The sequence below is a fragment of the Oncorhynchus keta genome, chromosome 19 (genome assembly GCF_023373465.1).
Source record: "Oncorhynchus keta strain PuntledgeMale-10-30-2019 chromosome 19, Oket_V2, whole genome shotgun sequence".
Classification (NCBI taxonomy): Eukaryota; Metazoa; Chordata; class Actinopteri; order Salmoniformes; family Salmonidae; genus Oncorhynchus; species Oncorhynchus keta.
Window position 1 is genome coordinate 2,227,183 of NC_068439.1, and position 20,326 is coordinate 2,247,508.

The 20,326-nt window shown below is 56.4% G+C and overlaps 1 pseudogene; it reads left to right on the forward strand.

Moving 5' to 3' along the window:
• Window positions 1-20,326, forward strand: part of LOC127909594 (protein CBFA2T1-like) — a 93,802-nt pseudogene that overhangs the window by 27,593 nt on the left and 45,883 nt on the right.

Consider the following 20,326-nt stretch of genomic DNA (forward strand, 5'->3'; position numbering starts at 1 on the left):
CTCCTCCTCCTCCTCCTCCTCCTCCTCCTCCTCCCCCTCCTCCTCCTCTCTGTCCCCTCTCCTCCTCTCTGTCCCCTCTCCTCCTCCTCCTCTCTGTCCCCTCTCCTCCTCTTCCTCCCTCTGTCCCCTCCTCCTCTCTCCTTCTCCATCCCTCCTCCTCCTCCTCCTCCTCCTCCTCCTCCTCCTCCTCCTCCTCCTCTCTGTTCCCTCCCCCTCTCCTCCTCCTCCTCTCTGTTCCCTCTCCTCCTCCTCCTCCTCTCTGTCCCCTCTCCTCCTCTCTGTCCCCTCTCCTCCTCTCTGTCCCCTCTCCTCCTCCTCCTCCTCCTCTCTGTCCCCTCTCCTCCTCCTCTCTGTCCCCTCTCCTCCTCTCTGTCCCCTCTCCTCCTCCAGAACCAAAGTGAATGGCTTCGACAGGGATGGCCCCCTGCACCTGGAGACCCCCAGTAAGAGACTCTGTACGATCAGCCCGGCAGGCCAACGGTTCAGCCCCTCCAACGGTCTCTCCTACCAACCTAACGGCCTGGCCCATGGACACCCCACGCCGCCCCCTCCCCCGCCCCCACAGCACTACCGGCTGGACGACATGGCCATCACACACCATTACAGAGACTCAACACACTACCGCCACCCCAACCACAACCACCGTGAGCTCAGGGAGAGACCACGACCACTGGGTAAGGACAGGAGGAGAAGAGAGGAGAGGGTTGGAAGGAAGGAAGGAAGGAAGGAAGGAAGGAAGGAAGGAAGGAAGGAAGGAAGGAAGGAAGGAAGGAAGGAAGGAAGGAAGGAAGGAAGGAAGGAAGGGATGGGGAAGAAAGAGGAGGAAAGGGAATTTTGAGGAGCACAGAGGAGGAGAGAGAAGGGACAGAGGGAGGACTGAACAGGAGAGGGAAGGGACAGAGGGAGGACTGAACAGGAGAGGGAAGGGACAGAGGGAGGACTGAGGGTGAAAGTCATGCTGACTAGACCACGTGGTGATTTTTTTCATCCACACCAGATGCAATCGAGACACGCAGGTTGAAATATCAAAACGAACTCTGAACAAACTATATTCATTTGGGGAATGAAACGTTCGTGGCCATTTAGCTTGCTGTTGCTAGGGACTTTAGTCCTGGGATATAAACATTTAGCTTGCTGTTGCTAGGGACTTTAGTCCTGGGATATAAACATTGGGTTGTTATTTTACCTGAAATGCACAAGGTCCTCTACTCCGACAATTCATAAAAGGGTTAACAGAGTTTGTTTCTAGTAATCTCTCCTCCTTCAGTCTGCTTCTTCTTCTGTGGACTTTATATGGCGGTTGGCAACCAACGTTAAGGTGCGTTACCACCGAATGGACTGGAGGACCTCAGTTCAGCTTTCAATCACCCACGTGGGGTATATTCTCCTACAAACCAATGAGATGGCGGCACGTGGGGTATATACTCCTACAAACCAATGAGATGGCGGCACGTGGGGTATATACTCCTACAAACCAATGAGATGGCGGCACGTGGGGTATATTCTCCTACAAACCAATGAGATGGCGGCACGTGGGGTATATTCTCCTACAAACCAATGAGATGGCGGCACGTGGGGTATATTCTCCTACAAACCAATGAGATGGCAGAGCAGAGTCCCTGTCCATCTTCCCCCTGATGCTAGGACAGCAGAGTCCCTGTCCATCTTCCCCCTGATGCTAGGACAGCAGAGTCCCTGTCGATCTTCCCCTGATGCTAGGACAGCAGAGTCCCTGTCCATCTTCCCCTGATGCTAGGACAGCAGAGTCCCTGTCCATCTTCCCCTGAAACTAGGACAGCAGAGTCCCTGTCCATCTTCCCCTGATGCTAGGACAGCAGAGTCCCTGTCCACCGTCCCCTGGACAACAGAGTCCCTGTCCATCTTCCCCCTGAAGCTAGGACAGCAGAGTCCCTGTCCATCTTCCCCTGATGCTGGGACAGCAGAGTCCCTGTCCATCTTCCCCTGATGCTGGGACAGCAGAGTCCCTGTCCATCTTCCCCTGATGCTGGGACAGCAGAGTCCCTGTCCATCTTCCCCTGATGCTGGGACAGCAGAGTCCCTGTCCATCTTCCCCTGATGCTAGGACAGCAGAGTCCCTGTCCATCTTCCCCTGATGCTAGGACAGCAGAGTCCCTGTCCATCTTCCCCTGATGCTAGGACAGCAGAGTCCCTGATCCATCTTCCCCCCCTGATGCTAGGACAGCAGAGTCCCTGTCCATCTTCCCCCTGATGCTAAACAGCAGAGTCCCTGATCTTCCCCCTGATGCTGGGACAGCAGAGTCCCTGTCCATCTTCCCCTGATGCTGGGACAGCAGAGACCCTGTCCATCTTCCCCCTGATGCTGGGACAGCAGAGTCCCTGTCCATCTTCCCCTGAAGCTAGGACAGCAGAGTCCCTGTCCATCTTCCCCTGATGCTAGGACAGCAGAGTCCCTGTCCATCTTCCCCCTGATGCTATCTTCCCCTGGACAGCAGAGTCCCTGTCCATCTTCCCCCTGATGCTAGGACAGCAGAGTCCCTGTCCATCTTCCCCTGATGCTAGGACAGCAGAGTCCCTGTCCATCTTCCCCTGATGCTAGGACAGCAGAGTCCCTGTCCATCTTCCCCTGATGCTAGGACAGCAGAGTCCCTGTCCATCTTCCCCTGATGCTAGGACAGCAGAGTCCCTGTCCATCTTCCCCTGAAGCTAGGACAGCAGAGTCCCTGTCCATCTTCCCCTGATGCCAGGACAGCAGAGTCCCTGTCCATCTTCCCCTGATGCTAGGACAGGAGAGTCCCTGTCCATCTTCCCCTGATGCTAGGACAGCAGAGTCCCTGCCCATCTTCCCCTGATGCTAGGACAGGAGAGTCCCTGTCCATCTTCCCCTGATGCTAGGACAGCAGAGTCCCTGCCCATCTTCCCCTGATGCTAGGACAGCAGAGTCCCTGTCCATCTTCCCCCTGATGCTAGGACAGCAGAGTCCCTGTCCATCTTCCCCTGATGCCAGGACAGCAGAGTCCCTGTCCATCTTCCCCCTGATGCTAGGACAGCAGAGTCCCTGTCCATCTTCCCCCTGATGCTAGGACAGCAGAGTCCCTGTCCATCTTCCCCTGATGCTAGGACAGCAGAGTCCATCTTCCCCTGATGCTAGGACAGCAGAGTCCCTGTCCATCTTCCCCTGATGCTAGGACAGTAGAGTCCCTGTCCATCTTCCCCTGATGCTAGGACAGCAGAGTCTCTGCCCATCTTCCCCTGATGCTAGGACAGCAGAGTCCCTGCCCATCTTCCCCTGATGCTAGGACAGGAGAGTCCCTGCCCATCTTCCCCTGATGCTAGGACAGCAGAGTCCCTGCCATCTTCCCCTGATGCTAGGACAGTAGAGTCCCTGTCCATCTTCCCCTGATGCTAGGACAGCAGAGTCCCTGTCCATCTTCCCCTGATGCAAGGACAGCAGAGTCCCTGCCCATCTTCCCGCTGATGCTAGGACAGCAGAGTCCCTGTCCATCTTCCCCTGATGCTAGGACAGCAGAGTCCCTGTCCATCTTCCCCTGATGCTAGGACAGGAGAGTCCCTGTCCATCTTCCCCTGATGCTAGGACAGGAGAGTCCCTGCCCATCTTCCCCTGATGCTAGGACAGCAGAGTCCCTGCCCATCTTCCCCCTGATGCTAGGACAGTAGAGTCCCTGTCCATCTTCCCCTGATGCTAGGACAGCAGAGTCCCTGTCCATCTTCCCCTGATGCAAGGACAGCAGAGTCCCTGCCCATCTTCCCGCTGATGCTAGGACAGCAGAGTCCCTGTCCATCTTCCCCTGATGCTAGGACAGCAGAGTCCCTGTCCATCTTCCCTGATGCTAGGACAGGAGAGTCCCTGTCCATCTTCCCCCTGATGCTAGGACAGCAGAGTCCCTGCCCATCTTCCCCTGATGCTAGGACAGCAGAGTCCCTGTCCATCTTCCCCTGATGCTAGGACAGCGGAGTCCCTGCCCATCTTCCCCTGATGCTAGGACAGCAGAGTCCCTGTCCATCTTCCCCTGATGCTAGGACAGCAGAGTCCCTGTCCATCTTCCCCTGATGCTAGGACAGGAGAGTCCCTGTCCATCTTCCCCCTGATGCTAGGACAGCAGAGTCCCTGTCCATCTTCCCCCTGATGCTAGGACAGCAGAGTCCATCTTCCCCTGATGCTAGGACAGTAGAGTCCCTGTCCATCTTCCCCCTGATGCTAGGACAGTAGAGTCCCTGTCCATCTTCCCCTGATGCTAGGACAGCAGAGTCCCTGTCCATCTTCCCCTGAAGCTAGGACAGCAGAGTCCCTGTCCATCTTCCCCTGATGCTAGGACAGCAGAGTCCCTGTCCATCTTCCCCTGAAGCTAGGACAGCAGAGTCCCTGTGCATCTTCCCCTGATGCTAGGACAGCAGAGTCCCTGTCCATCTTCCCCTGATGCTAGGACAGCAGAGTCCCTGTCCATCTTCCCCCTGATGCTAGGACAGCAGAGTCCCTGTCCATCTTCCCCTGATGCTGGGACAGCAGAGACCCTGTCCATCTTCCCCTGATGCTGGGACAGCAGAGACCCTGTCCATCTTCCCCCTGAAGCTAGGACAGCAGAGTCCCTGTCCATCTTCCCCTGATGCTAGGACAGCAGAGTCCCTGTCCATCTTCCCCCTGAAACTAGGACAGCAGAGTCTCTGTCCATCTTCCCCTGATGCTAGGACAGCAGAGTCCCTGTCCATCTTTCCCCTGAAGCTAGGACAGCAGAGTCCCTGTCCATCTTCCCCTGATGCTAGGACAGCAGAGTCCCTGTCCATCTTCCCCTGATGCTAGGACAGCAGAGTCCCTGTCCATCTTCCCCTGATGCTAGGACAGCAGAGTCCCTGCCCATCTTCCCCTGATGCTAGGACAGCAGAGTCCCTGTCCATCTTCCCCTGAAGCTAGGACAGCAGAGTCCCTGCCCATCTTCCCCTGATGCTAGGATAGGAGAGTCCCTGTCCATCTTCCCCTGATGCTAGGACAGCAGAGTCCCTGCCCATCTTCCCCTGATGCTAGGACAGCAGAGTCCCTGTCCATCTTCCCCCTGATGCTAGGACAGCAGAGTCCCTGTCCATCTTCCCCTGATGCCAGGACAGCAGAGTCCCTGTCCATCTTCCCCTGATGCTAGGACAGCAGAGTCCCTGCCCATCTTCCCCTGATGCTAGGACAGCAGAGTCCCGGTCCATCTTCCCCCTGATGCTAGGACAGCAGAGTCCATCTTCCCCTGATGCTAGGACAGCAGAGTCCCTGTCCATCTTCCCCTGATGCTAGGACAGTAGAGTCCCTGTCCATCTTCCCCTGATGCTAGGACAGCAGAGTCCCTGCCCATCTTCCCCTGATGCTAGGACAGCAGAGTCCCTGTCCATCTTCCCCTGATGCTAGGACAGGAGAGTCCCTGTCCATCTTCCCCTGATGCTAGGACAGCAGAGTCCCTGCCCATCTTCCCCTGATGATAGGACAGCAGAGTCCCTGTCCATCTTCCCCCTGATGCTAGGACAGCAGAGTCCCTGTCCATCTTCCCCCTGATGCTAGGACAGCAGAGTCCATCTTCCCCTGATGCTAGGACAGCAGAGTCCCTGCCCATCTTCCCCTGATGCTAGGACAGTAGAGTCCCTGTCCATCTTCCCCTGATGCTAGGACAGCAGAGTCCCTGCCCATATTCCCCTGATGCTAGGACAGCAGAGTCCCTGTCCATCTTCCCCCTGATGCTAGGACAGCAGAGTCCATCTTCCCCTGATGCTAGGACAGCAGAGTCCCTGTCCATCTTCCCCTGATGCTAGGACAGTAGAGTCCCTGTCCATCTTCCCCTGATGCTAGGACAGCAGAGTCCCTGCCCATCTTCCCCTGATGCTAGGACAGCAGAGTCCCTGCCCATCTTCCCCTGATGCTAGGACAGGAGAGTCCCTGCCCATCTTCCCCTGATGCTAGGACAGCAGAGTCCCTGCCCATCTTCCCCCTGATGCTAGGACAGTAGAGACCCTGTCCATCTTCCCCCTGATGCTAGGACAGCAGAGTCCCTGCCCATCTTCCCCTGAAGCTAGGACAGCAGAGTCCCTGCCCATCTTCCCCTGATGCTAGGACAGTAGAGTCCCTGTCCATCTTCCCCTGATGCTAGGACAGCAGAGTCCCTGTCCATCTTCCCCTGATGCAAGGACAGCAGAGTCCCTGCCCATCTTCCCCTGATGCTAGGACAGCAGAGTCCCTGTCCATCTTCCCCTGATGCTAGGACAGCAGAGTCCCTGTCCATCTTCCCCTGATGCTAGGACAGGAGAGTCCCTGTCCATCTTCCCCTGATGCTAGGACAGCAGAGTCCCTGCCCATCTTCCCCTGATGCTAGGACAGCAGAGTCCCTGTCCATCTTCCCCTGATGCTAGGACAGCGGAGTCCCTGCCCATCTAGGACAGCAGAGTCCCTGTCCATCTTCCCCCCAAAAATAATGCAAACCATCTCTGGAGGATATTAGTTGCAACTTTACCTGATGCTAGGACAGCAGAGTCCCTGTCCATCTTCCCCTGATGCTAGGACAGCAGAGTCCCTGTCCATCTTCCCCTTGATGCTAGGACAGGAGAGTCCCTGTCCATCTTCCCCTGATGCTAGGACAGCAGAGTCCCTGCCCATCTTCCCCTGATGCTAGGACAGCAGAGTCCCTGCCCATCTTCCCCTGATGCTAGGACAGGAGAGTCCCTGTCCATCTTCCCCCTGATGCTAGGACAGCAGAGTCCCTGCCCATCTTCCCCTGATGCTAGGACAGCAGAGTCCCTGTCCATCTTCCCCTGATGCTAGGACAGCGGAGTCCCTGCCCATCTAGGACAGCAGAGTCCCTGTCCATCTTCCCCCAAAAATAATGCAAACCATCTCTGGAGGATATTAGTTGCAACTTTACCTGATGCTAGGACAGCAGAGTCCCTGTCCATCTTCCCCTGATGCTAGGACAGCAGAGTCCCTGTCCATCTTCCCCTGATGCTAGGACAGGAGAGTCCCTGTCCATCTTCCCCCTGATGCTAGGACAGCAGAGTCCCTGCCCATCTTCCCCTGATGCTAGGACAGCAGAGTCCCTGCCCATCTTCCCCTGATGCTAGGACAGGAGAGTCCCTGTCCATCTTCCCCTGATGCTAGGACAGCAGAGTCCCTGTCCATCTTCCCCTGATGCTAGGACAGCAGAGTCCCTGTCCATCTTCCCCTGATGCTAGGACAGCAGAGTCCCTGTCCATCTTCCCCTGATGCTAGGACAGGAGAGTCCCTGTCCATCTTCCCCTGATGCTAGGACAGCAGAGTCCCTGTCCATCTTCCCCTGATGCTAGGACAGGAGAGTCCCTGCCCATCTTCCCCTGATGCTAGGACAGCAGAGTCCCTGCCCATCTTCCCCCTGATGCTAGGACAGCAGAGTCCCTGTCCATCTTCCCCTGATGCTGGACAGCGGAGTCCCTGCCCATCTAGGACAGCAGAGTCCCTGTCCATCTTCCCCCAAAAATAATGCAAACCATCTCTGGAGGATATTAGTTGCAACTTTACCTGATGCTAGGACAGCAGAGTCCCTGTCCATCTTCCCCTGATGCTAGGACAGCAGAGTCCCTGTCCATCTTCCCCTGATGCTAGGACAGGAGAGTCCCTGTCCATCTTCCCCCTGATGCTAGGACAGCAGAGTCCCTGCCCATCTTCCCCTGATGCTAGGACAGCAGAGTCCCTGCCCATCTTCCCCCTGATGCTAGGACAGGAGAGTCCCTGTCCATCTTCCCCTGATGCTAGGACAGCAGAGTCCCTGCCCATCTTCCCCCTGATGCTAGGACAGCAGAGTCCTGTCCATCTTCCCCTGATGCTAGGACAGCGGAGTCCCTGCCCATCTAGGACAGCAGAGTCCCTGTCCATCTTCCCCCAAAAAATAATGCAAACCATCTCTGGAGGATATTAGTTGCAACTTTACCTGATGCTAGGACAGCAGAGTCCCTGTCCATCTTCCCCTGATGCTAGGACAGCAGAGTCCCTGTCCATCTTCCCTTGATGCTAGGACAGGAGAGTCCCTGTCCATCTTCCCCTGATGCTAGGACAGCAGAGTCCCTGCCCATCTTCCCCTGATGCTAGGACAGCAGAGTCCCTGCCCATCTTCCCCTGATGCTAGGACAGGAGAGTCCCTGTCCATCTTCCCCTGATGCTAGGACAGCAGAGTCCCTGTCCATCTTCCCCTGATGCTAGGACAGCAGAGTCCCTGTCCATCTTCCCCTGATGCTAGGACAGCAGAGTCCCTGTCCATCTTCCCCTGATGCTAGGACAGGAGAGTCCCTGTCCATCTTCCCCCTGATGCTAGGACAGTAGAGTCCCTGTCCATCTTCCCCCTGATGCTAGGACAGCAGAGTCCCTGCCCATCTTCCCCCTGATGCTAGGACAGCAGAGTCCCTGTCCATCTTCCCCCTGATGCTAGGACATCAGAGTCCCTGCCCATCTTCCCCCTGATGCTAGGACAGCAGAGTCCCTGTCCATCTTCCCCTGATGCTAGGACAGCAGAGTCCCTGTCCATCTTCCCCTGATGCTAGGACAGGAGAGTCCCTGTCCATCTTCCCCCTGATGCTAGGACAGCAGAGTCCCTGCCCATCTTCCCCTGATGCTAGGACAGCAGAGTCCCTGTCCATCTTCCCCCTGATGCTAGGACAGGACCCTGCCCATCTAGGACAGCAGTCCCTGTCCATCTTCCCCCAAAAATAATGCAAACCATCTCTGGAGGATATTAGTTGCAACTTTACCTGATGCTAGGACAGCAGAGTCCCTGTCCATCTTCCCCTGATGCTAGGACAGCAGAGTCCCTGTCCATCTTCCCCCTGATGCTAGGACAGCAGAGTCCCTGTCCATCTTCCCCTGATGCTAGGACAGCAGAGTCCCTGTCCATCTTCCCCTGATGCTAGGACAGGAGAGTCCCTGTCCATCTTCCCCTGATGCTAGGACAGCAGAGTCCCTGTCCATCTTCCCCTGATGCTAGGACAGCAGAGTCCATCTTCCCCTGATGCTAGGACAGTAGAGTCCCTGTCCATCTTCCCCTGATGCTAGGACAGTAGAGTCCCTGTCCATCTTCCCCTGATGCTAGGACAGCAGAGTCCCTGTCCATCTTCCCCTGATGCTAGGACAGCAGAGTCCCTGTCCATCTTCCCCTGATGCTAGGACAGCAGAGTCCCTGTCCATCTTCCCCTGAAGCTAGGACAGCAGAGTCCCTGTGCATCTTCCCCTGATGCTAGGACAGCAGTGTCCCTGTCCATCTTCCCCCTGATGCTAGGACAGCAGAGTCCCTGTCCATCTTCCCCCTGATGCTAGGACAGCAGAGTCCCTGTCCATCTTCCCCTGATGCTGGGACAGCAGAGACCCTGTCCATCTTCCCCTGATGCTGGGACAGCAGAGACCCTGTCCATCTTCCCCCTGATGCTGGGACAGCAGAGTCCCTGTCCATCTTCCCCCCTGATGCTAGGACAGCAGAGTCCCTGTCCATCTTCCCCCCTGAAACTAGGACAGCAGAGTCTCTGTCCATCTTCCCCCTGATGCTAGGACAGCAGAGTCCCTGTCCATCTTTCCCTGAAGCTAGGACAGCAGAGTCCCTGTCCATCTTCCCCTGATGCTAGGACAGCAGAGTCCCTGTCCATCTTCCCCTGATGCTAGGACAGCAGAGTCCCTGTCCATCTTCCCCCTGATGCTAGGACAGCAGAGTCCCTGCCCATCTTCCCCTGATGCTAGGACAGCAGAGTCCCTGTCCATCTTCCCCTGAAGCTAGGACAGCAGAGTCCCTGTCCATCTTCCCCTGATGCTAGGATAGCAGAGTCCCTGTCCATCTTCCCCTGATGCTAGGACAGCAGAGTCCCTGCCCATCTTCCCCTGATGCTAGGACAGCAGAGTCCCTGTCCATCTTCCCCCTGATGCTAGGACAGCAGAGTCCCTGTCCATCTTCCCCTGATGCCAGGACAGCAGAGTCCCTGTCCATCTTCCCCTGATGCTAGGACAGCAGAGTCCCTGCCCATCTTCCCCTGATGCTAGGACAGCAGAGTCCCGGTCCATCTTCCCCCTGATGCTAGGACAGCAGAGTCCATCTTCCCCTGATGCTAGGACATCTTCCATCTTCCCCCTGATGCTAGGACAGTAGAGTCCCTGTCCATCTTCCCCTGATGCTAGGACAGCAGAGTCCCTGCCCATCTTCCCCTGATGCTAGGACAGCAGAGTCCCTGTCCATCTTCCCCTGATGCTAGGACAGGAGAGTCCCTGTCCATCTTCCCCTGATGCTAGGACAGCAGAGTCCCTGCCCATCTTCCCCTGATGATAGGACAGCAGAGTCCCTGTCCATCTTCCCCTGATGCTAGGACAGCAGAGTCCCTGTCCATCTTCCCCTGATGCTAGGACAGCAGAGTCCATCTTCCCCTGATGCTAGGACAGCAGAGTCCCTGCCCATCTTCCCCTGATGCTAGGACAGTAGAGTCCCTGTCCATCTTCCCCTGATGCTAGGACAGCAGAGTCCCTGTCCATCTTCCCCTGATGCTAGGACAGCAGAGTCCCTGTCCATCTTCCCCCTGATGCCAGCATCTCTTCCCCCTGATGCTAGGACAGCAGAGTCCCTGTCCATCTTCCCCTGATGCTAGGACAGTAGAGTCCCTGTCCATCTTCCCCCTGATGCTAGGACAGCAGAGTCCCTGCCCATCTTCCCCTGATGCTAGGACAGCAGAGTCCCTGCCCATCTTCCCCTGATGCTAGGACAGGAGAGTCCCTGCCCATCTTCCCCTGATGCTAGGACAGCAGAGTCCCTGCCCATCTTCCCCTGATGCTAGGACAGTAGAGACCCTGTCCATCTTCCCCTGATGCTAGGACAGCAGAGTCCCTGCCCATCTTCCCCTGAAGCTAGGACAGCAGAGTCCCTGCCCATCTTCCCCTGATGCTAGGACAGTAGAGTCCCTGTCCATCTTCCCCTGATGCTAGGACAGCAGAGTCCCTGTCCATCTTCCCCTGATGCAAGGACAGCAGAGTCCCTGCCCATCTTCCCCTGATGCTAGGACAGCAGAGTCCCTGTCCATCTTCCCCTGATGCTAGGACAGCAGAGTCCCTGTCCATCTTCCCCCTGATGCTAGGACAGGAGAGTCCCTGTCCATCTTCCCCTGATGCTAGGACAGCAGAGTCCCTGCCCATCTTCCCCCTGATGCTAGGACAGCAGAGTCCCTGTCCATCTTCCCCTGATGCTAGGACAGCGGAGTCCCTGCTCTAGGACAGCAGAGTCCCTGTCCATCTTCCCCCAAAATAATGCAAACCATCTCTGGAGGATATTAGTTGCAGATGCTCCCCTGTCCATCTTCCCCTGATGCTAGGACAGCAGAGTCCCTGTCCATCTTCCCCTTGATGCTAGGACAGGAGAGTCCCTGTCCATCTTCCCCTGATGCTAGGACAGCAGAGTCCCTGCCCATCTTCCCCTGATGCTAGGACAGCAGAGTCCCTGCCCATCTTCCCCCTGATGCTAGGACAGGAGAGTCCCTGTCCATCTTCCCCTGATGCTAGGACAGCAGAGTCCCTGCCCATCTTCCCCCTGATGCTAGGACAGCAGAGTCCCTGTCCATCTTCCCCCTGATCCCTGCCCATCTAGGACAGCAGAGTCCCTGTCCATCTTCCCCCTGAAAAATAATGCAAACCATCTCTGGAGGATATTAGTTGCAACTTTACCTGATGCTAGGACAGCAGAGTCCCTGTCCATCTTCCCCCTGATGCTAGGACAGCAGAGTCCCTGTCCATCTTCCCCTGATGCTAGGACAGGAGAGTCCCTGTCCATCTTCCCCTGATGCTAGGACAGCAGAGTCCCTGCCCATCTTCCCCCTGATGCTAGGACAGCAGAGTCCCTGCCCATCTTCCCCTGATGCTAGGACAGGAGAGTCCCTGTCCATCTTCCCCTGATGCTAGGACAGCAGAGTCCCTGTCCATCTTCCCCTGATGCTAGGACAGCAGAGTCCCTGTCCATCTTCCCCTGATGCTAGGACAGCAGAGTCCCTGTCCATCTTCCCCTGATGCTAGGACAGGAGAGTCCCTGTCCATCTTCCCCTGATGCTAGGACAGCAGAGTCCCTGTCCATCTTCCCCTGATGCTAGGACAGTCCCTGCCCATCTTCCCCTGATGCTAGGACAGCAGAGTCCCTGCCCATCTTCCCCTGATGCTAGGACAGCAGAGTCCCTGTCCATCTTCCCCTGATGCTAGGACAGCGGAGTCCCTGCCCATCTAGGACAGCAGAGTCCCTGTCCATCTTCCCCCCAAAATAATGCAAACCATCTCTGGAGGATATTAGTTGCCTTTACCTGATGCTAGGACAGCAGAGTCCCTGTCCATCTTCCCCTGATGCTAGGACAGCAGAGTCCCTGTCCATCTTCCCCTGATGCTAGGACAGGAGAGTCCCTGTCCATCTTCCCCTGATGCTAGGACAGCAGAGTCCCTGCCCATCTTCCCCTGATGCTAGGACAGCAGAGTCCCTGCCCATCTTCCCCTGATGCTAGGACAGGAGAGTCCCTGTCCATCTTCCCCCTGATGCTAGGACAGCAGAGTCCCTGCCCATCTTCCCCTGATGCTAGGACAGCAGAGTCCCTGTCCATCTTCCCCCTGATGCTAGGACAGCGGAGTCCCTGCCCATCTAGGACAGCAGAGTCCCTGTCCATCTTCCCCCAAAATAATGCAAACCATCTCTGGAGGATATTAGTTGCAACTTTACCTGATGCTAGGACAGCAGAGTCCTGTCCATCTTCCCCTGATGCTAGGACAGCAGAGTCCCTGTCCATCTTCCCCTTGATGCTAGGACAGGAGAGTCCCTGTCCATCTTCCCCCTGATGCTAGGACAGCAGAGTCCCTGCCCATCTTCCCCTGATGCTAGGACAGCAGAGTCCCTGCCCATCTTCCCCTGATGCTAGGACAGGAGAGTCCCTGTCCATCTTCCCCCTGATGCTAGGACAGCAGAGTCCCTGTCCATCTTCCCCTGATGCTAGGACAGCAGAGTCCCTGTCCATCTTCCCCTGATGCTAGGACAGCAGAGTCCCTGTCCATCTTCCCCTGATGCTAGGACAGGAGAGTCCCTGTCCATCTTCCCCTGATGCTAGGACAGGAGAGTCCCTGTCTTCCCCCTGATGCTAGGACAGCAGAGTCCCTGCCCATCTTCCCCTGATGCTAGGACAGCAGAGTCCCTGTCCATCTTCCCCCTGATGCTAGGACAGCAGAGTCCCTCTTCCCCTGTCCATCTTCCCTTCCCCCTGATGCTAGGACAGCAGAGTCCCTGTCCATCTTCCCCTGATGCTAGGACAGGAGAGTCCCTGTCCATCTTCCCCTGATGCTAGGACAGCAGAGTCCCTGCCCATCTTCCCCTGATGCTAGGACAGCAGAGTCCCTGTCCATCTTCCCCCTGGACAGCGGAGTCCCTGCCCATCTAGGACAGCAGAGTCCCTGTCCATCTTCCCCCAAAAATAATGCAAACCATCTCTGGAGGATATTAGTTGCAACTTTACCTGATGCTAGGACAGCAGAGTCCCTGTCCATCTTCCCCTGATGCTAGGACAGCAGAGTCCCTGTCCATCTTCCCCTGATGCTAGGACAGGAGAGTCCCTGTCCATCTTCCCCTGATGCTAGGACAGCAGAGTCCCTGCCCATCTTCCCCTGATGCTAGGACAGCAGAGTCCTGCCCATCTTCCCCTGATGCTAGGACAGGAGAGTCCCTGTCCATCTTCCCCTGATGCTAGGACAGCAGAGTCCCTGCCCATCTTCCCCTGATGCTAGGACAGCAGAGTCCCTGTCCATCTTCCCCTGATGCTAGGACAGCGGAGTCCCTGCCCATCTAGGACAGCAGAGTCCCTGTCCATCTTCCCCCAAAATAATGCAAACCATCTCTGGAGGATATTAGTTGCAACTTTACCTGATGCTAGGACAGCAGAGTCCCTGTCCATCTTCCCCTGATGCTAGGACAGCAGAGTCCCTGTCCATCTTCCCCCTTGATGCTAGGACAGGAGAGTCCCTGTCCATCTTCCCCTGATGCTAGGACAGCAGAGTCCCTGCCCATCTTCCCCTGATGCTAGGACAGCAGGTCCCTGCCCATCTTCCCCCTGATGCTAGGACAGGAGAGTCCCTGTCCATCTTCCCCTGATGCTAGGACAGCAGAGTCCCTGTCCATCTTCCCCTGATGCTAGGACAGCAGAGTCCCTGTCCATCTTCCCCTGATGCTAGGGACAGCAGAGTCCCTGTCCATCTTCCCCCTGATGCTAGGACAGGAGAGTCCTGTCCATCTTCCCCTGATGCTAGGACAGGAGTCCCTGTCCATCTTCCCTGATGCTAGGACAGGAGAGTCCCTGCCCATCTTCCCCTGATGCTAGGACAGCAGAGTCCCTGCCCATCTTCCCCCTGATGCTAGGACAGCAGAGTCCCTGTCCATCTTCCCCTGATGCTAGGACAGCGGAGTCCCTGCCCATCTAGGACAGCAGAGTCCCTGTCCATCTTCCCCCAAAATAATGCAAACCATCTCTGGAGGATATTAGTTGCAACTTTACCTGATGCTAGGACAGCAGAGTCCCTGTCCATCTTCCCCTGATGCTAGGACAGCAGAGTCCTGTCCATCTTCCCCTTGATGCTAGGACAGGAGAGTCCCTGTCCATCTTCCCCCTGATGCTAGGACAGCAGAGTCCCTGCCCATCTTCCCCTGATGCTAGGACAGCAGAGTCCCTGCCCATCTTCCCCTGATGCTAGGACAGGAGAGTCCCTGTCCATCTTCCCCTGATGCTAGGACAGCAGAGTCCCTGCCCATCTTCCCCCTGATGCTAGGACAGCAGAGTCCCTGTCCATCTTCCCCTGATGCTAGGACAGCGGAGTCCCTGCCCATCTAGGACAGCAGAGTCCCTGTCCATCTTCCCCCAAAAATAATGCAAACCATCTCTGGAGGATATTAGTTGCAACTTTACCTGATGCTAGGACAGCAGAGTCCCTGTCCATCTTCCCCTGATGCTAGGACAGCAGAGTCCCTGTCCATCTTCCCCTTGATGCTAGGACAGGAGAGTCCCTGTCCATCTTCCCCTGATGCTAGGACAGCAGAGTCCCTGCCCATCTTCCCCCTGATGCTAGGACAGCAGAGTCCCTGCCCATCTTCCCCTGATGCTAGGACAGGAGAGTCCCTGTCCATCTTCCCCTGATGCTAGGACAGCAGAGTCCCTGTCCATCTTCCCCCTGATGCTAGGACAGCAGAGTCCCTGTCCATCTTCCCCTGATGCTAGGACAGGAGTCCCTGTCCATCTTCCCCTGATGCTAGGAGGAGAGTCCCTGTCCATCTTCCCCTGATGCTAGGACAGCAGAGTCCCTGTCCATCTTCCCCTGATGCTAGGACAGGAGAGTCCCTGTCCATCTTCCCCTGATGCTAGGACAGCAGAGTCCCTGTCCATCTTCCCCTGATGCTAGGACAGCAGAGTCCCTGTCCATCTTCCCCTGATGCTAGGACAGCAGAGTCCCTGTCCATCTTCCCCTGATGCTAGGACAGGAGAGTCCCTGTCCATCTTCCCCTGATGCTAGGACAGCAGAGTCCCTGCCCATCTTCCCCTGATGCTAGGACAGCAGAGTCCCTGTCCATCTTCCCCTGATGCTAGGACAGCGGAGTCCCTGCCCATCTAGGACAGCAGAGTCCCTGTCCATCTTCCCCCAAAAATAATGCAAACCATCTCTGAGGATATTAGTTGCAACTTTACCTGATGCTAGGACAGCAGAGTCCCTGTCCATCTTCCCCTGATGCTAGGACAGCAGAGTCCCTGTCCATCTTCCCCTGATGCTAGGACAGGAGAGTCCCTGTCCATCTTCCCCTGATGCTAGGACAGCAGAGTCCCTGCCCATCTTCCCCTGATGCTAGGACAGCAGAGTCCCTGCCCATCTTCCCCTGATGCTAGGACAGGAGAGTCCCTGTCCATCTTCCCCTGATGCTAGGACAGCAGAGTCCCTGCCCATCTTCCCCCTGATGCTAGGACAGCAGAGTCCCTGTCCATCTTCCCCCTGATGCTAGGACAGCGGAGTCCCTGCCCATCTAGGACAGCAGAGTCCCTGTCCATCTTCCCCCAAAAATAATGCAAACCATCTCTGGAGGATATTAGTTGCAACTTTACCTGATGCTAGGACAGCAGAGTCCCTGTCCATCTTCCCCTGATGCTAGGACAGCAGAGTCCCTGTCCATCTTCCCCTTGATGCTAGGACAGGAGAGTCCCTGTCCATCTTCCCCTGATGCTAGGACAGCAGAGTCCCTGCCCATCTTCCCCTGATGCTAGGACAGCAGAGTCCCTGCCCATCTTCCCCTGATGCTAGGACAGGAGAGTCCCTGTCCATCTTCCCCTGATGCTAGGACAGCAGAGTCCCCCCCTGATCCATCTTCCATCTTCCCCCTGATGCTAGGACAGCAGAGTCCCTGTCCATCTTCCCCCAAAATGATGCAAACCAGCAGAGTATTAGTTGCAACTTTACCTGATGCTAGGACAGCAGAGTCCCTGTCCATCTTCCCCTGATGCTAGGACAGCAGAGTCCCTGTCCATCTTCCCCTGATGCTAGGACAGGAGAGTCCCTGTCCATCTTCCCCTGATGCTAGGACAGCAGAGTCCCTGCCCATCTTCCCCTGATGCTAGGACAGCAGAGTCCCTGCCCATCTTCCCCTGATGCTAGGACAGCAGAGTCCCTGTCCATCTTCCCCTGATGCTAGGACAGCAGAGTCCCTGTCCATCTTCCCCCTGATGCTAGGACAGCAGAGTCCCTGTCCATCTTCCCCTGATGCTAGGACAGCAGAGTCCCTGTCCATCTTCCCCTGATGCTAGGACAGGAGAGTCCCTGTCCATCTTCCCCTGATGCTAGGACAGCAGAGTCCCTGTCCATCTTCCCCTGATGCTAGGACAGGAGAGTCCCTGCCCATCTTCCCCTGATGCTAGGACAGCAGAGTCCTGCCCATCTTCCCCTGATGCTAGGACAGCAGAGTCCCTGTCCATCTTCCCCCTGATGCTAGGACAGCAGAGTCCCTGTCCATCTTCCCCTGATGCTAGGACAGGAGAGTCCCTGTCCATCTTCCCCTGATGCTAGGACAGCAGAGTCCCTGCCCATCTTCCCCCTGATGCTAGGACAGCAGAGTCCCTGTCCATCTTCCCCTGATGCTAGGACAGCAGAGTCCCTGCCCATCTAGGACAGCAGAGTCCCTGTCCATCTCCCCCAAAAATAATGCAAACCATCTCTGGAGGATGCTGATGCTAGGACAGCAGAGTCCCTGTCCATCTTCCCCTGATGCTAGGACAGCAGAGTCCCTGTCCATCTTCCCCTGATGCTAGGACAGGAGAGTCCCTGTCCATCTTCCCCTGATGCTAGGACAGCAGAGTCCCTGCCCATCTTCCCCTGATGCTAGGACAGCAGAGTCCCTGTCCATCTTCCCCTGATGCTAGGACAGGAGAGTCCCTGTCCATCTTCCCCTGATGCTAGGACAGCAGAGTCCCTGCCCATCTTCCCCTGATGCTAGGACAGCAGAGTCCCTGTCCATCTTCCCCCTGATGCTAGGACAGCGGAGTCCCTGCCCATCTAGGACAGCAGAGTCCCTGTCCATCTTCCCCCCAAAAATAATGCAAACCATCTCTGGAGGATATTAGTTGCCCTTTACCTGATGCTAGGACAGCAGAGTCCCTGTCCATCTTCCCCTGATGCTAGGACAGCAGAGTCCCTGTCCATCTTCCCCTTGATGCTAGGACAGGAGAGTCCCTGTCCATCTTCCCCTGATGCTAGGACAGCAGAGTCCCTGCCCATCTTCCCCTGATGCTAGGACAGCAGAGTCCCTGCCCATCTTCCCCTGATGCTAGGACAGGAGAGTCCCTGTCCATCTTCCCCCTGATGCTAGGACAGCAGAGTCCCTGTCCATCTTCCCCTGATGCTAGGACAGCAGAGTCCCTGTCCATCTTCCCCTGATGCTAGGGACAGCAGAGTCCCTGTCCATCTTCCCCTGATGCTAGGACAGGAGAGTCCCTGTCCATCTTCCCCTGATGCTAGGACAGCAGAGTCCCTGTCCATCTTCCCCTGATGCTAGGACAGGAGAGTCCCTGCCCATCTTCCCCTGATGCTAGGACAGCAGAGTCCCTGTCCATCTTCCCTGATGCTAGGACAGCAGAGTCCCTGCCCATCTTCCCCCTGATGCTAGGACAGCAGAGTCCCTGTCCATCTTCCCCTGATGCTAGGACAGCAGAGTCCCTGTCCATCTTCCCCCTGATGCTAGGACAGCAGAGTCCCTGTCCATCTTCCCCTGATGCTAGGACAGCAGAGTCCCTGTCCATCTTCCCCTGATGCTAGGACAGTAGAGTCCCTGTCCATCTTCCCCTGATGCTAGGACAGCAGAGTCCATCTTCCCCTGATGCTAGGACAGCAGAGTCCCTGTCCATCTTCCCCTGATGCTAGGACAGTAGAGTCCCTGTCCATCTTCCCCTGATGCTAGGACAGCAGAGTCCCTGCCCATCTTCCCCTGATGCTAGGACAGGAGAGTCCCTGCCCATCTTCCCCTGATGCTAGGACAGCAGAGTCCCTGTCCATCTTCCCCCTGATGCTAGGACAGCAGAGTCCTGTCCATCTTCCCCTGATGCTAGGACAGCAGAGTCCCTGTCCATCTTCCCCCTGATGCTAGGACAGCAGAGTCCCTGTCCATCTTCCCCTGATGCTAGGGACAGTAGAGTCCCTGTCCATCTTCCCCTGATGCTAGGACAGCAGAGTCCCTGCCCATCTTCCCCCTGAAGCTAGGACAGCAGAGTCCCTGCCCATCTTCCCCTGATGCTAGGACAGTAGAGTCCCTGTCCATCTTCCCCTGATGCTAGGACAGCAGAGTCCCTGTCCATCTTCCCCTGATGCAAGGACAGCAGAGTCCCTGTCCATCTTCCCCTGATGCTAGGACAGCAGAGTCCCTGTCCATCTTCCCCCTGATGCTAGGACAGCAGAGTCCCTGTCCATCTTCCCCTGATGCTAGGACAGGAGAGTCCCTGTCCATCTTCCCCTGATGCTAGGACAGCAGAGTCCCTGCCCATCTTCCCCTGATGCTAGGACAGCAGAGTCCCTGTCCATCTTCCCCCTGATGCTGGACAGCGGAGTCCCTGCCCATCTAGGACAGCAGAGTCCCTGTCCATCTTCCCCCAAAAATAATGCAAACCATCTCTGGAGGATATTAGTTGCAACTTTATCTGATGCTAGGACAGCAGAGTCCCTGTCCATCTTCCCCTGATGCTAGGACAGCAGAGTCCCTGTCCATCTTCCCCTTGATGCTAGGACAGGAGAGTCCCTGTCCATCTTCCCCTGATGCTAGGACAGCAGAGTCCATGCCCATCTTCCCCCTGATGCTAGGACAGCAGAGTCCCTGCCCATCTTCCCCTGATGCTAGGACAGGAGAGTCCCTGTCCATCTTCCCCTGATGCTAGGACAGCAGAGTCCCTGTCCATCTTCCCCTGATGCTAGGACAGCAGAGTCCCTGTCCATCTTCCCCTGATGCTAGGACAGCAGAGTCCCTGTACATCTTCCCCTGATGCTAGGACAGAGAGTCCCTGCCCATCTTCCCCTGATGCTAGGACAGCAGAGTCCCTGTCCATCTTCCCCCTGATGCTAGGACAGCAGAGTCCCTGTCCATCTTCCCCCTGATGCTAGGACAGCAGAGTCCCTGCCCATCTTCCCCTGAAGCTAGGACAGCAGAGTCCCTGCCCATCTTCCCCTGATGCTAGGACAGTAGAGTCCCTGTCCATCTTCCCCTGATGCTAGGACAGCAGAGTCCCTGTCCATCTTCCCCTGATGCAAGGACAGCAGAGTCCCTGCCCATCTTCCCCTGATGCTAGGACAGCAGAGTCCCTGTCCATCTTCCCCCTGATGCTAGGACAGCAGAGTCCCTGTCCATCTTCCCCTGATGCTAGGACAGGAGAGTCCCTGTCCATCTTCCCCTGATGCTAGGACAGCAGAGTCCCTGCCCATCTTCCCCTGATGCTAGGACAGCAGAGTCCCTGTCCATCTTCCCCTGATGCTAGGACAGCGGAGTCCCTGCCCATCTAGGACAGCAGAGTCCCTGTCCATCTTCCCCCAAAAAATAATGCAAACCATCTCTGGAGGATATTAGTTGCAACTTTATCTGATGCTAGGACAGCAGAGTCCCTGTCCATCTTCCCCTGATGCTAGGACAGCAGAGTCCCTGTCCATCTTCCCCCTGATGCTAGGACAGGAGAGTCCCTGTCCATCTTCCCCCTGATGCTAGGACAGCAGAGTCCCTGCCCATCTTCCCCCTGATGCTAGGACAGCAGGGTCCCTGCCCATCTTCCCCTGATGCTAGGACAGGAGAGTCCC